General features: G+C 33.6%; 1 long non-coding RNA gene across 1 annotated transcript; it reads right to left on the bottom strand.

Annotated features, from left to right (window-relative positions):
• Window positions 1-3,030: 3,030 nt before the first annotated feature.
• LOC124888518 lies at window positions 3,031-3,830 on the bottom strand. Its single transcript, XR_007046882.1, has 3 exons — window positions 3,686-3,830; window positions 3,506-3,585; window positions 3,031-3,428 (listed from the first exon to the last, which is right to left on the bottom strand). It is a non-coding gene; the product is annotated as an uncharacterized LOC124888518 (long non-coding RNA).
• Between the last annotated feature and the right edge of the window lie 9,667 nt (window positions 3,831-13,497).

Genomic DNA, 13,497 nt, shown 5'->3' with positions numbered 1-13,497 from the left:
TGTGCAGGAACCTTCAGGTTTCAATAGAACTAAGATATCACAATCTTAGGCAGAATTAGCTATACAGCTAAAAAGAGAAGAGGACTATTATAAGCAAAAAGTAGGTTTTGAGTGGTTTTAAAACGAAGAAAAGAACACTAAATTTTTCCATACTATATTCAAATGAAGAAGATCCATTCTAAGAATCCAAAGAATTCAAGATTCAGAGGGAAACTGGTTAAATAAGTAAGAGCACATAGCTGAGACAGCTGGGGTTTTCTTTCAAAAATAATTTGAGAAGCAAGAGGATCTAAAAGATTTTTCAATGTTAGATGAGCTACCAAGGTTGGTAACTGATTCCCAGAATGAAGAGTTGAAAAAATTCCAACAAAAGAGGAAGTACATAATGTAGTCATGGGGTTGAACAAGAATAGTGCAGGAGGTTCGTATGGAATGACTGCCATTCTACCAAGATCCATGGGATATTATCTCACAGGATTTACATCAGATGGTAACAACTTTTTTCTGTGGGTTTGATCTTCCAAGATTTTCACACATTAAAATTCAGTACTATTGCTAAAAAAGTTGGTGGTAAGTAGTTTCTCAGATCTTAGACCTATATCCCTTAGTAATTTTGTGACTGAAATCTTTTCAAGAATTATTCATGAAAGGATTAAGAGCATGCTTCCTCTTATTATCTCTAAGAAACAAGATGTTTTTGTTCAAGAAATGAGTATAGCTAAAAATATTTTGGTGGTTCAGGAGATAGTTTCTGAAATCAGGAAAATGGGTAAACCTCCAAACATGGTGATGAAGCTTGATATGATAGGGTAGAATGGTTGTTCCTGACCAAATTATTGAGAAAAAATGGTTTTGATGAACATCTGATTGATATGGTTTTTAGACTCCTTGCAAATAATTGGTACTCCATTTTGCTATATAGATAGCCAAAAGGATTCTTCAATTCAACTAGAGGTCTTACACAAGCTGATCCTCTTTCACCTATACTTTTTTATTATTACAGAAGAGGTCTTATCAAGAAATTTAAAAAAACTAATGACTAAAAAGGAATTCAGACCTTTTGGGATGCCTAGAGGGAGTCCAAAAATCAATCACCTAGCTTTTGCAGATGACATGATCATTTTATGTAAGGAAGACCTAGGTACTTTACAAATTGTGACAGATACTCTTGAGGGGTATGAAGTTGTTTCATGATAGAAATTTAACAGAGATAAAAGAGCCATATATCTTTATGACAGTGTGTCAAATGGGGTAGTACTGATGGCAGAAGCTACAAGAAGGATTTTGAGTCAACAGTCCCCTTTTAATTACCTGGGGTTCCTATTTTTTATATGAGAAAGAAGAAGGTGTACTATCAGTACATTACGAACATAATAAATTCCAAATCGCAAGCAAGGAAGGGGAAATTACTCTCTTATAGAGGTAGAGCAGTAATTATTAAACATGTTCTACAAAGCATTCTAATTAATTGGCTATCAGTGATGAATCCCCCCAAGAATGTTCTAACCACTATCCAAAAGATTTTTGCTAAATTTTTTTAGAGTAGTACTATTGGGGGTATAGGAAGACATTGGGTTTCTGAGTCAACAATGTGTCTACCAGAAGATGAAGTGGGACTTGGTTTTATAAGAATTTAGGATGTTTCAACAGCTCTCTTCTGAAGACTGTGGTGGAACTTTAGAACCAAAAAGACAATTTGGAGTGAATACTTGTCTAATAAGTATTGCAAAATTACATCCTAAGGAAGTCTTGTGGAAAGTGGGAAGGGGATCTTAGGTGTGGAAAAAGATGTTATAAGTTAGAGATTTAATTGATCATCTTATTATATGGAAAATCAGGAGGGGAGATGCCCATATATGGTTTGATAACTGGAATGGATTGGGAGATATGTACTCAATTATAGAGGAGAGTAAGGAATGGGATGATAATTTCCAATGTGTTAGTGGTTTAATGACTAATGGGAGTTGGAATGAGTAGGTTCTGATGAGTATGTTTCCTAAGGAAATTGTGGAAAGTGTAATGTGTAAAGTAAGGAATGGTGATCTACATAATCAAAAGGACAAGCCATATGGAGTTTGGAAGAAATGGGAAATTTTACAGTAAGTTATGCATAGAAATAAATTAGGCAGAGGGGAGACTCTAATGAATTCTATAAGAAGCTATGGATAAAAAGGTTACCTTCCAAGATAGTATTCTTTATGTGGAGAATATAGAAAGGAAGGATTTCAGTTGATGACATAGTGAGAAGATGAGGGATTCATGGTTCTTCCAAGTGCCGGCGTTGTCAAAACCCAGCACAAGAGACCATCTCACATGTGCTATTGAGTTTATTTTTGGCTAACAGGACTTGGTCCTACTTCTCTTATTATGCAGGAATAAACATACAAGGAAGCAATCGGAGAGGGAATTTATGCTTGGTGGAATGCACAAGTAAAACAAAGGGAAAAAGCTTATTTCAGAGCAATACCAACAATCATAATGTGGGAAATATACAAAAGAAGGAATATAAAGAAGCTTGAAGTTAAATATATAAGTTTGCATAGATGATATTCAATGTTACAAGACAATTAAGGATGTTGCTAAAGGTGAGGAAACCAACACTAAAGTTTGCAATGGATTGGCAAACAATTTTGATTCAGCTCAATCAATTGAAACCTAGAGTTATAGCTAAGGATGAACTGTGGGAATCGCCAGAGCAGAGTTGGAGTAAATACAATACAGATAAAGCCTCAAAAGAAAATCTAGAAAATAGTTCAAGAGTTTTGTTTAAGGGATGAAAAAGGGGACCTAATGCATACAGAAGGAGCAGTAATGGAGGATACAAATAATATGGTAGCAGAAGCAGAAGCAATAATGCAAACAGTTACTCATTGTAGTCAGTTAGGGCAAGATAAATCTATCATTCGAACAAATTCACTGGTAATGTAGAGGCTTTTAAGCGAAGAATGGGATACACCATAGAAGATAGGAGATACAGTGTGCAGAATAAGGAGTTTGTTACAAAAAAAGAAAGTACAAATAAGACATATATTCAGGGAAGGAAATCAGCTTGCAAATTACTTAGCTAATTTAGCATTTGACAAGAAGAAGTTCCTATTTACATATTTTAGTCAATTGCCAACATCAGGTAGGAAGGTCTTTAACAGCGACAAGCAACAATGCCCATATCTCTGGCTAACACTAGCAAAAGGATAAAGGGGATTAGGAAGGCTACAACATAGTCTTTCGCATTTAGCATATTTACAACCTTTAAGGAGTTTGAACAAAAAAGTGAAACTGCTAAGATGCCTATTTACACTAGCCATCAAAAAAGGAAGTTCAGTGGATCAGGGGTCACCAAGGCAGATAAAATTCATACAACTGAGTTACTTGTTTCTCTTCAACATTCAGTGGGTTTGAGATTTCCATTATCTCCACCCCTATTCCAGCTATACATGGAGCAAAATCAAATGGTCAAAAATAATGCATAAGTCAAGATTCAAACTCAAGAGTTCAAGGGGCGTACTTGAAAAAGGAAGTAAGGGTCAGAACATGAGACCCATCGAGTAGCACCAAAAAACACTGGACAAATACTGAAGATTTCACCTGAAACAGTGCGGAGCACGGAGCTAAATATGAGTTTCAGTGAAGATAAGCTATGTAAAAAAGCTTTATCTTGGAGCAACAAAAGAATGGTGTTAATCACCCATAGTTGGAGAAGAAGAAACTGACGATTGATGATGATGTCCATGGTCTAGGAGTCGGAGAAAGTGGGAGCTCAAGTTTTCAGCTAATTTTAGAAACCCTACTCATTTTATATGAGTATTTCGGATCAGGTCAGCTATATAGGCTGGTCCATCTTCTTTGTAGTTGGGTCAAGTGTTATTTGGATCATTTGTATACTTTTTGTTGGACTTGTAAGATGGATTCATCATCATGATTTAAATTATTAATAAAATCACGACTAAATCAAAAAATAATTTACATTTTAAAAGTAATTTAAGTTTAAATTTATAGTATTTTATATTTTTTTTCTATTTCATCTTAATCGACACTGATATAATTTTGGGAGTCAAGCGAATATCATGATTAAAGTAGCAAAACTGTCATATTATAGCAAAATTTCTATAAGAAATACTTATGAATTTTTTGTAAGTGGACCTCATAAAAAATGTCAAATTAATTTAAAACATCAAGAGTTAAGTTATAATTTTATGTTTATTTTACCTTTTTTATTAAATTATATTAATTTTTTAATATTTAGATGACTTATAACAATTACTTAGGTTGATATAGTAAAATTACGGTTGAAGCAGTTGAAGTAGACATGTCATAAATGTTTATTTTACTTTTTTTTGGATTATATTTTTATTAACTTTTTAATACGCAAATGTTATATAATAATTAATTATAGGTAATATAGAAAAAGCGTGGATCAATAATAATTAATTAGAAGTAATATAATAAAATTAAGAAGCCAGCAAATAACTGAAAGAAGGCATGACAACCGCCAATTGCCTGCTTCCAGGAGCTCCTACTCACACTTATATGTTGTAAGAAAAGAATTAGAATTCATCTCTGATTCATGAAAAGTGTTAGATTATCTTTTAGTTTGACCCATTGAATTTTTTTTTTACTTTATTGATTATGAAATTTAAACCATATTATTGAGGACCATTTATTAGTTATTTGTAAGTGTAAAAATTATAGACTTATATAAAAAATATGATTTTTTTTACTTATTTCATTAAATTAAAATAAAACTAATAAAAATGAAATTCTTGATGAATAATAATTTTGATTCTCTTTAGCTAATCCAACAAAAGAAAAAATCATAATGTAAATTTCAAGTCAAACTTTCTGAAGATGTCAAACACCCTTTCATACAACGAATAAATAGAGTTCTATAATATTTCATGTGTATGTGTATCTATATATAATCTTACTTCAACTATACGATAGAAATATAATATCAATTCAACTATTTAATGTTGTTTACTACAAGTCTTCAATTTTATAAAAAAATTTACAATTCTTCAATTTTATTTATTTTGTGTCATGCTTATCACCGGTTAGCTAAAGTATGATATATAAAATTCTTGAACTCAATAATTTTAAAGAAAACTCTACAATTTTCACGATCCAAAATTACCGAACTGTGCATGCACCTGCATTATCCTAAGTAGGTAGGGGAACTCTTATTACCCAACTAAATTATGTGGGTAATTTTTATTTTTAAGAAAATACTGGATTGAATATAATAAAGTAAATTAAATATCAATAAATAATTTTTTTCAAAAACTTCTTAAAATTGTCCTTCACTATCTCAATACTTGCTCAGACATGTACAAGAAATTGTAGAAGTTAGTATTGAATATCGCCATCCATCTAGAAAATGCAAACTGACTTGCATCTAGTCTACACTCGAAGAAGGAATATAGAAGAGTAGGATTAGTACAAACACACGTATTAGTAGGCATCATTGAAAGATCAGTGTTAGCCCATATAATCATAAAATAGAATCAAGAAAAACAAATCATGACATCTTAAATAGAATATAATTCAACTAAGGTTGTAATATCATTATAACACTTTCTAGTATAATTCAATTTTACAACTCTATTAACACGATTATATCCACTACTAGCATGGTCTAGCCTGATTAATTCACACCATCTACCAGAATCCAATACTAAACCATCACTGTCATCCCTTTATTATCATTACCTTTTCCATTATCCATAGCCATAAGATCAACCTAGTAATAATAAACAACTCACATTAAATTCTCAAGCTAACAACCAACAACTCTCTTATAACATTAAAGAATAATAACTAGATAATCAGATAAATTATGATTACAACAAGTATAATGAACTAAGTCGATCAACATATAAAAATTAAGTATAGAGTTTCATTTTTTCAAGTACACATTGCACAATAATTCTCAAGGATACGACTAAATAAGGAATATAAGTCAATTCACATCTCACTAAAACACACCAGAGAACTTAAGTCTCATTAGCAAACCTTCTAAATACTTTAAAATAAGGATTAATTATAATTGAAAATTTAGGATCATTTATTTAGAATATTCATTAGATTCATCACTTTATATGACTTCATTATTAGTTCTATTATTATTATTATCATCATGTCGGTTCGTGGAATTTGATCCAATAATGTCTCACAGTAGTATCAAAATTTAACATCAGCACATTGCTTGAGAGATCAATAAGGTAGCAATACTATATTTAATGTTGACTACATTGATGAAAAATCAATAAAGTAGCAATACCGTAATTTAACATCGGCTACATTACTACTAGCAATCTTTCCATAAGTAACAATTATGTCCTCTAGACCTCACAATTAGAACACCATTTTCTCGTTATCAACTTATTACACCACACTACCTTTCAAAATCAACATTAAATTGTACACACATTCTAAAGACTTATTATTTCCCAACTAGTCATGACCTACAGGGGACAATCTAAGTATATCTGATCCTCCATAAATAAGTAATATTAATATTCATATTCGTACCGATATGGTATCGATTCACCATAACCATATTATACATTTTTAATCAAATTTACACTATCTCCTAGGATATAATACGATGTACTAATTTTACAAATGCACTTAAAATCAAATGGCAAGTTGATCAAGTTTGATTTTTAATAAGTATTCATACATGTGTCAACAATTCCAATATCCTCAGATTCATGTATGTCCGAATACTTATCGATAAGCATCAAATTTAAAAGCACACATACAACTAAATTGAGTCTCAACTATAATTAAACCCTAACCCACTCAAATATCACAATTTGAATTCTAATATCACCATCTATAGCTCACATTCATTCATATCATTATCCTCAACCTCTTTCAACATAATACAATCCTCACAATTATCCAAGTCTTCCATCCCTTAGAGATTACAATGTTCATCAATATTCGACCCTAGCATAATTCTCCTAATAATATTATTGCATAATACATACAACTTAATACCATTATAACTCAACTCGCTTAATTACTGAAATAACTAAGAAACATCATGGCTACATACTTCATTTACAACAATCCGCTTTTGAAAAAATAACAAAAAATATCATAAATATCACATAATCAATCAATAACATAGTTTGTTAATATCGGAAATATCACATAATCAACCAATAACATAATTTTTGACATTAAGGTAAAGTTTTTATATCTTTATCCACCTCAACTTTATGCCCACAGGCCTAGATATGGTTTCTCACATTAATTCTAAATAATAAATATATGAAATAACAGAGTCTTTTACTTATTAACCTAGCCTCCCTGGATGCCAAGCTTTTTGTAGAAGTAAGCTGTAACAAGAATGCTCTTTCCTTTCTTCATGCCTTGGAATAATCAATCATCAAAAACTCAAACAATAACAAGAGTAATTAAATAGTTACTCTTCAAGAAAATATCTTGAGATCCAAACCACTAAATCTATCCTAAATTAATGTTCTATATCATTCCCTAAGTTGAATTTGCCATTAACCAGTTCTTTCAAACTTAACTCATCTCCATTAATGATGTTTTTTTATGCTAAAGGTCTCATCTTTATGAAATTCATGGTTTCAACGATTAATTTCATAATCTAGTTTACAAAAATTGTGTTAGAAATCTTTAATCTATAACCTAGAATCAAATCTAGGTGATATTAACAACACCAACAAGTTCTCCCCAAAAATATCATCATGAAAGGTCTTTCTAAGGATTCTAGGATATTAAAGGATTACAAGATGAAGAAGATGATGGAAATGCTTACCTTAACGAAGGACTTTCACCTTAAACTTTGGTAAATCACGAAGTGTTGGAGAATGATATTTGGGGTTCTTCGAACTTAAAGACGACTGAAACCGATTTAAATACCACTAAAATTCTTGCTACAACAAAATTTTTATTTCAGCCCAGATAGTGCTTAATAAAATGGTTCTAATTTTTATTCTAAACACAAATTCATAAAAGGTTGGTTGCATTGGAAAGAGGACTCGGAGATATTTGATTTGATGGGTAATGGTCCCCTAACTCCTTATATTCTAGGAGATATGGTTATTTGAAGTTGGCCATAGCAGAAACCCATATAGAAACTCTACGAAAAGAATGTTTTAAATTTAAATTCGCATTTGGGATATTGTATAACTTTAATTTATACCTTAAGAACTTCCAAACTAAAGAAATTATATTAGTACTCATATATAATTAAATTGATTAGGCTTGAGTCTATAAACACAAATCAAAAGGTTTAAATCTTAGCTGAAAAGCTTGAGGTGACATAATAATCAAATTGATGACTATTTTGAACTCAAGTTAATATTGAGGAATAAAAATTAAGAACTTTCATAAATTTATCATACATAATTTAGTAAAAAAAAATGGATAATTATTGACACGACCCGAAGCAGGGCCTAGTCGTGTCGGGTATCTCAAGTTCAACTAGGAATGGAGACTATTCCCAATACCCAAATCCTTAACCGCCCCACACCCCATGTCGAATAAATTCCGAACATATAAAAAGATAAGAAAATGTAAAATTAAAGACATGATAATGAGTTTAAAATAAAAATCAAAAGGCACAACCAATTAACGATCCAATAACTACCAATACAAATGCTAACACTAATACCGACACCGCCCATGCCTATAGTAGTCCAACAAAGCCTCTAACTGGAATCAAAGAATATCTAGTCGAGACATGCCCCCGATCATAGACAAAATAATAACCAAAGAAATAAAAATGATATAAAGAAGTCCATAGCATGAAACGGGGTCTTCCGGAGTATGAAAGCTGACCACTTTAGTCTAGCTCAAAAGTTATCCCTGAATCACCATGTCACTAAGCAAGAGGAGTGAAAGTATGGTTGGTTCCTGCATTGCATGGGAATATAGCTCCGGAAGATAGCTAGCAGAGTGAATGCTAGCATATAACTAGGGATAAAGTTAAAATAATGCCATAAATTCAAAACCAAGTCAAATAACCATATGCAATCACATATATACATATATATCGTGCCGTCAGAGGGAACAAAGTTTAGCATGTATTTAAATACTTAACTTTGTTTGTGTAGCTTTATCTTCATAAGTCCACCCACGAGCTACATGGGTCCAGTGTTACCCCCTGAATGGGCCCTAGCGCGTGTAGCTACACGAACTAGAGATATCATAGTAGTTCGGGGATTCTTGTGTACCCTTCGCCCTCCATGATATATATATACTTATACAAACTTGGGGCATTCCCATATACCCCACAAGCATAAGGTTACTAAGACCAACCTTTATATCAGCAAACATGAGTTTCCAGTTTCCGTCCTTCGGACTCACACCTTAAAGGCTAATTATAACAACCCCATTATTACCCAATTAAAACATTTTACACATAACTAAACTACCAATTCCAGGAGTCAATTATCAAGGCATTATAAAGTGGTATCATCATACCGACTATAGCTTGCACACAATGTCATTAACCAAGACTTAGGGGATTCCCATGTACCCCGCAGATTCCATAGTTAAAATCACTTAGGCGATTCCCGTGTACCCCACAAGAATTTTAGTGTATAATCACTTGGGAGATTACTGTATACCCCATAAGGTTTTCAAAACCATCTGTAACTATTTAACAATTTATACTATGCATTAGTTTAGAGAAATATGTCAAACCAAGAACTTTAGGGAAATATGTTGTATCCCTAATTCGAATTTCTACCTTTTTTCTAACTACTAACTAGTTTTACAATACAAGGTCAGGGTTATAACCACTTCAAAAGTCACAAGTTTAGAGAAAGTTACCATTATCAAGTTCCACCACCATACCCATGTACCCACATGTTCAAAACCATATTTAAAACATGGTAAACCATAATTAAATCATGGGAAAACATCATTCAACATTAAGCATTCAAAGATCCCCTACATTTATTTCAAAACCATAACATTACCATGAAACCATACATTAAAACATGTTTTTTAAGTAAAATAACAATGAGGAAAGAGTAACATGCCTGAAATACCAAGAAATTTGGAAAAGATGACCACTTTCTTTGAAACCCTAGCCTTAGCTTGAACAGATAGTTTGAGATTGAATTTGAAAGTGTTTTATTGGGAATGATGTGTTAATTAAGTCCCAAGGAAGGTTTTAATTTGTGGTATCAAAGGGACTTCAAGTGCGAAATATCCAGAATACGCTCAGCTTCAAATCTGTAAAAAGCCATCTTAGGTTATGAGTTGACTCATTGACTCGTCACCAGATGATATGACTTATAGCCTTGAGTCGTATCCTAGATAGTGAGTTGGACACCCATACACTGTCCACCTAATGACTTCATGGTCCCACTCGTAACCTGACCCAATGAATCGTAGGGTTTAGTCAAAACCAACATAGTACAAAAATAGGTCAGACACTGGATAACCAATGACTTCACCTCACAACTGGTAACCTATCCTCACAGATCCTAGTAAGTCACTCATGCTCAGAGCTGAGTCAAGCCAATATGTTACTGATTTGATTAAGGTTCATCCTAATGATTTATCACCACCCTTAATGACTCGTATTACCAATTCAGAACCAAGACACCGTACGACTCGTATGGTCAGGTCATAATCAAGGTAGTGATCTCAAAGCTCAAGAAATTTCCATGGGCCAAAATCTAAGGTATTTCAATTCTTCCCCACTTGGACCATTCATCCTCGAAAGATGGAACAAGGTAGTGACTAGCTCAATTAAACCCCAAACATCTCTACACTTACCTTTAACTAAGTAAAAAAAAAAGATGACAAGGAAATCAATCTTTTCTTTAACAAAATCAGTAAATATAGATGTTAAGAATAACACATACCTTGTGCACGATCTTTCGGAGTGAAAAACAAGAATGGATATTTGGACTTCATGTCCTGTTTGGCTTCCCAAGTAGCATCTTCAACCCTGTGGTTCCTCTATTGAACCTTCACTAAAGCTATGTCCTTCGTGTACAATCGACAAACTTGCTGATCAAAGGTTTCAATAAGGACTTCCTCGTAAGATGAGGAATCCAAAATACCAATATTCTTGATAGGCACAATCCGCAATGGATCACCCATACACTTTCTCAATATATACACACGAAACACAGGGTGAAAGGAGCTCTTACTAAAGAGAAACTCCAATTTGTATACAATTTTGCCAACCCTCTTCGATAACAAGTACGGGCCGACAGACTAGGGATTGAGCTTTCTTTTCTTTCCAAATTGCTCACCCCCTTCATGGGAGATACCTTTAAGAACACCCTATTATCAACCTCAAACTCTAACTTCCTATGCCTCACATCCACGTAGGACTTTTGATGACTTTGGGTGGCTTTGAGCCTATCCCAAATCACATTCACCTTTTACATGGCTTGGTAAACTAAATATGGGCCAAACATCTCTAGCTCACCAATCTCGAACCACCCAATAGAAGCCCTATACCTACTATCATACAAGGCCTTAAATCAAGCCATCCTATGCTAGAGCTATAGCTATTACTATACGCAAACTCTATAAGAGGTAAGTGTTCAACTCAACTACAACTATAATCAATGTCCCAAACTTGAAACATATCTTTTAATGTCTAAATAGTCCTTTCCACTTTCCCACCGACTGTGGGTGGAAAGCCATAATAAGACTCACCTTAGTCCCCAATCCTTTTTAAAATAATTTCTAAAAGTAAGATAAGAACTGAGCACCACTATCTGACATGATAGAAACAGGCTCCCCTTGCAACTTCAAAATTTTCTCAATAAACAGTTAGGCATAATCCTCCACCAAGAAGTTTGTCCTCACTGGAAAAAAAAGTGAGCAGACTTAGTCATCCTATCCATGATGACCCAAATCGAATCAAACTGATTTCGAGATTGTGAAAGATTGGTAACAAAATCCATATTAATTACTTCCCACTTCCACACAGAAAACTAAATTTCTTGATACAATCCTTCGGGCCTCAAGTTTCAATTGCTGACACACCAGGCACTTAGCTATAATGTTAGCTAAATCCCACTTCATATTGTTCCACCAATAAATCTCCTTATGATGATGATATATTTTTGTTGAAAAGAATGAATGGCGTAACACAACTCATGCGCCTCAGCTAAGATCCTCTCTTGCAACCCATCTACATCAAGAATGCATAATTTTTCTTGGTCCCACAAGGTACTATCACCACTAACCTCAAAGGCCATCACTTTCTGCCCAGCTACATAGCCTTTGAGTTATACCAAGATAGGATATAACACTTGATTCTCTTTCACCTCAGCACCAAGAGATAACGTTGCCACCTCCTGAATAATCACACCATCATCATTCGAGTCTAAGAGAAGAATTCCAAGGTTAGCCAAATGGTGAACATCTCTCACCAATGCTCATTTCTCCTTATCCACATGAGCTAGGCTCCCCATGGATAACATACCAAGAGCATCAATAACTTTGTTAGATTTACCTGGATTATAGTGAAGGCTCATGTCATAATCCTTGAGCATCTTAAGCTATCTTATTTGATTGAGATTTAGCTCCTTTTAAGTGAACACATACTGCAGCCTCTTATGATCTGAAAAGATATCCACATGTACTCTATATAGATAGTGATGCCAGATTATTAATGTGAACACCACAGCCAATAATTCTAAGTCATGAGTCAGATAATTCTTCTTATGTACCTTCAACTGTGTAGAGGCATACGCTATCAATTTACCATGCTGCATCAAAATGCAACCAAGACCCATACAAGATACATCAGTATAAACCACAAAACCATCAGTTCCTTCAGGCAAGGTCAAGACTGGAGCTAAAGTCAACTTATTCTTCAGCTTCTTGAAACTTCCCTCACAAGCATCGGACCATAAGAACTTTGCCTTCTTCTGAGTTAGCTTAGTCAACAGGGTAGCTGTAGTAAAAAAACTCTCCACAAATCTCCTATAGTAACAAGCTAAACCCAAGAAGCTTTGAATATCTGTTGGAGTCATAGGCCTAGGCCACTTCTCAACCACTGTGACTTTCTTTGGATCCACTATGATCCAAATGTCATGATCTATAAAAGTGACAACATTCATCCAGAAATCACATTTCAAAAATTTGGTATACAACTATTGATGCTTCAGGGTCTACAACATAATGTGGAGGTTATCGGCATGATCTACCTCACTGTTAGAGTATACTAGAATATTTTCTATTAATACAATAATGAACAAATCCAAAAAATGATAAAAGCCTATTCATTAATTCCATGTGTGCCGCTAGGGCATTAGTCAACACAAAAGACATAACAAGGAACTTAAAATGCCCATATTGGGTACGAAAGGTAGTGTTAGGGATATCCACCTCCCTAATCTTTAACTAATAATACCCGGATCAAAGATCGATGTTGGAGAATGAACTTAGCTCCCTAAAGCTGATGAAACAAATCAGCTATCCTTGGAAGAGGGTATTTATTCTTTACAGTTACCTTATTAAACTGTCGCTAAT

This window comes from Capsicum annuum, chromosome 11, assembly GCF_002878395.1.
Source record: "Capsicum annuum cultivar UCD-10X-F1 chromosome 11, UCD10Xv1.1, whole genome shotgun sequence".
Taxonomy (NCBI): domain Eukaryota; kingdom Viridiplantae; phylum Streptophyta; class Magnoliopsida; order Solanales; family Solanaceae; genus Capsicum; species Capsicum annuum.
This window is presented reverse-complemented; position numbering and strand designations above follow the sequence as displayed.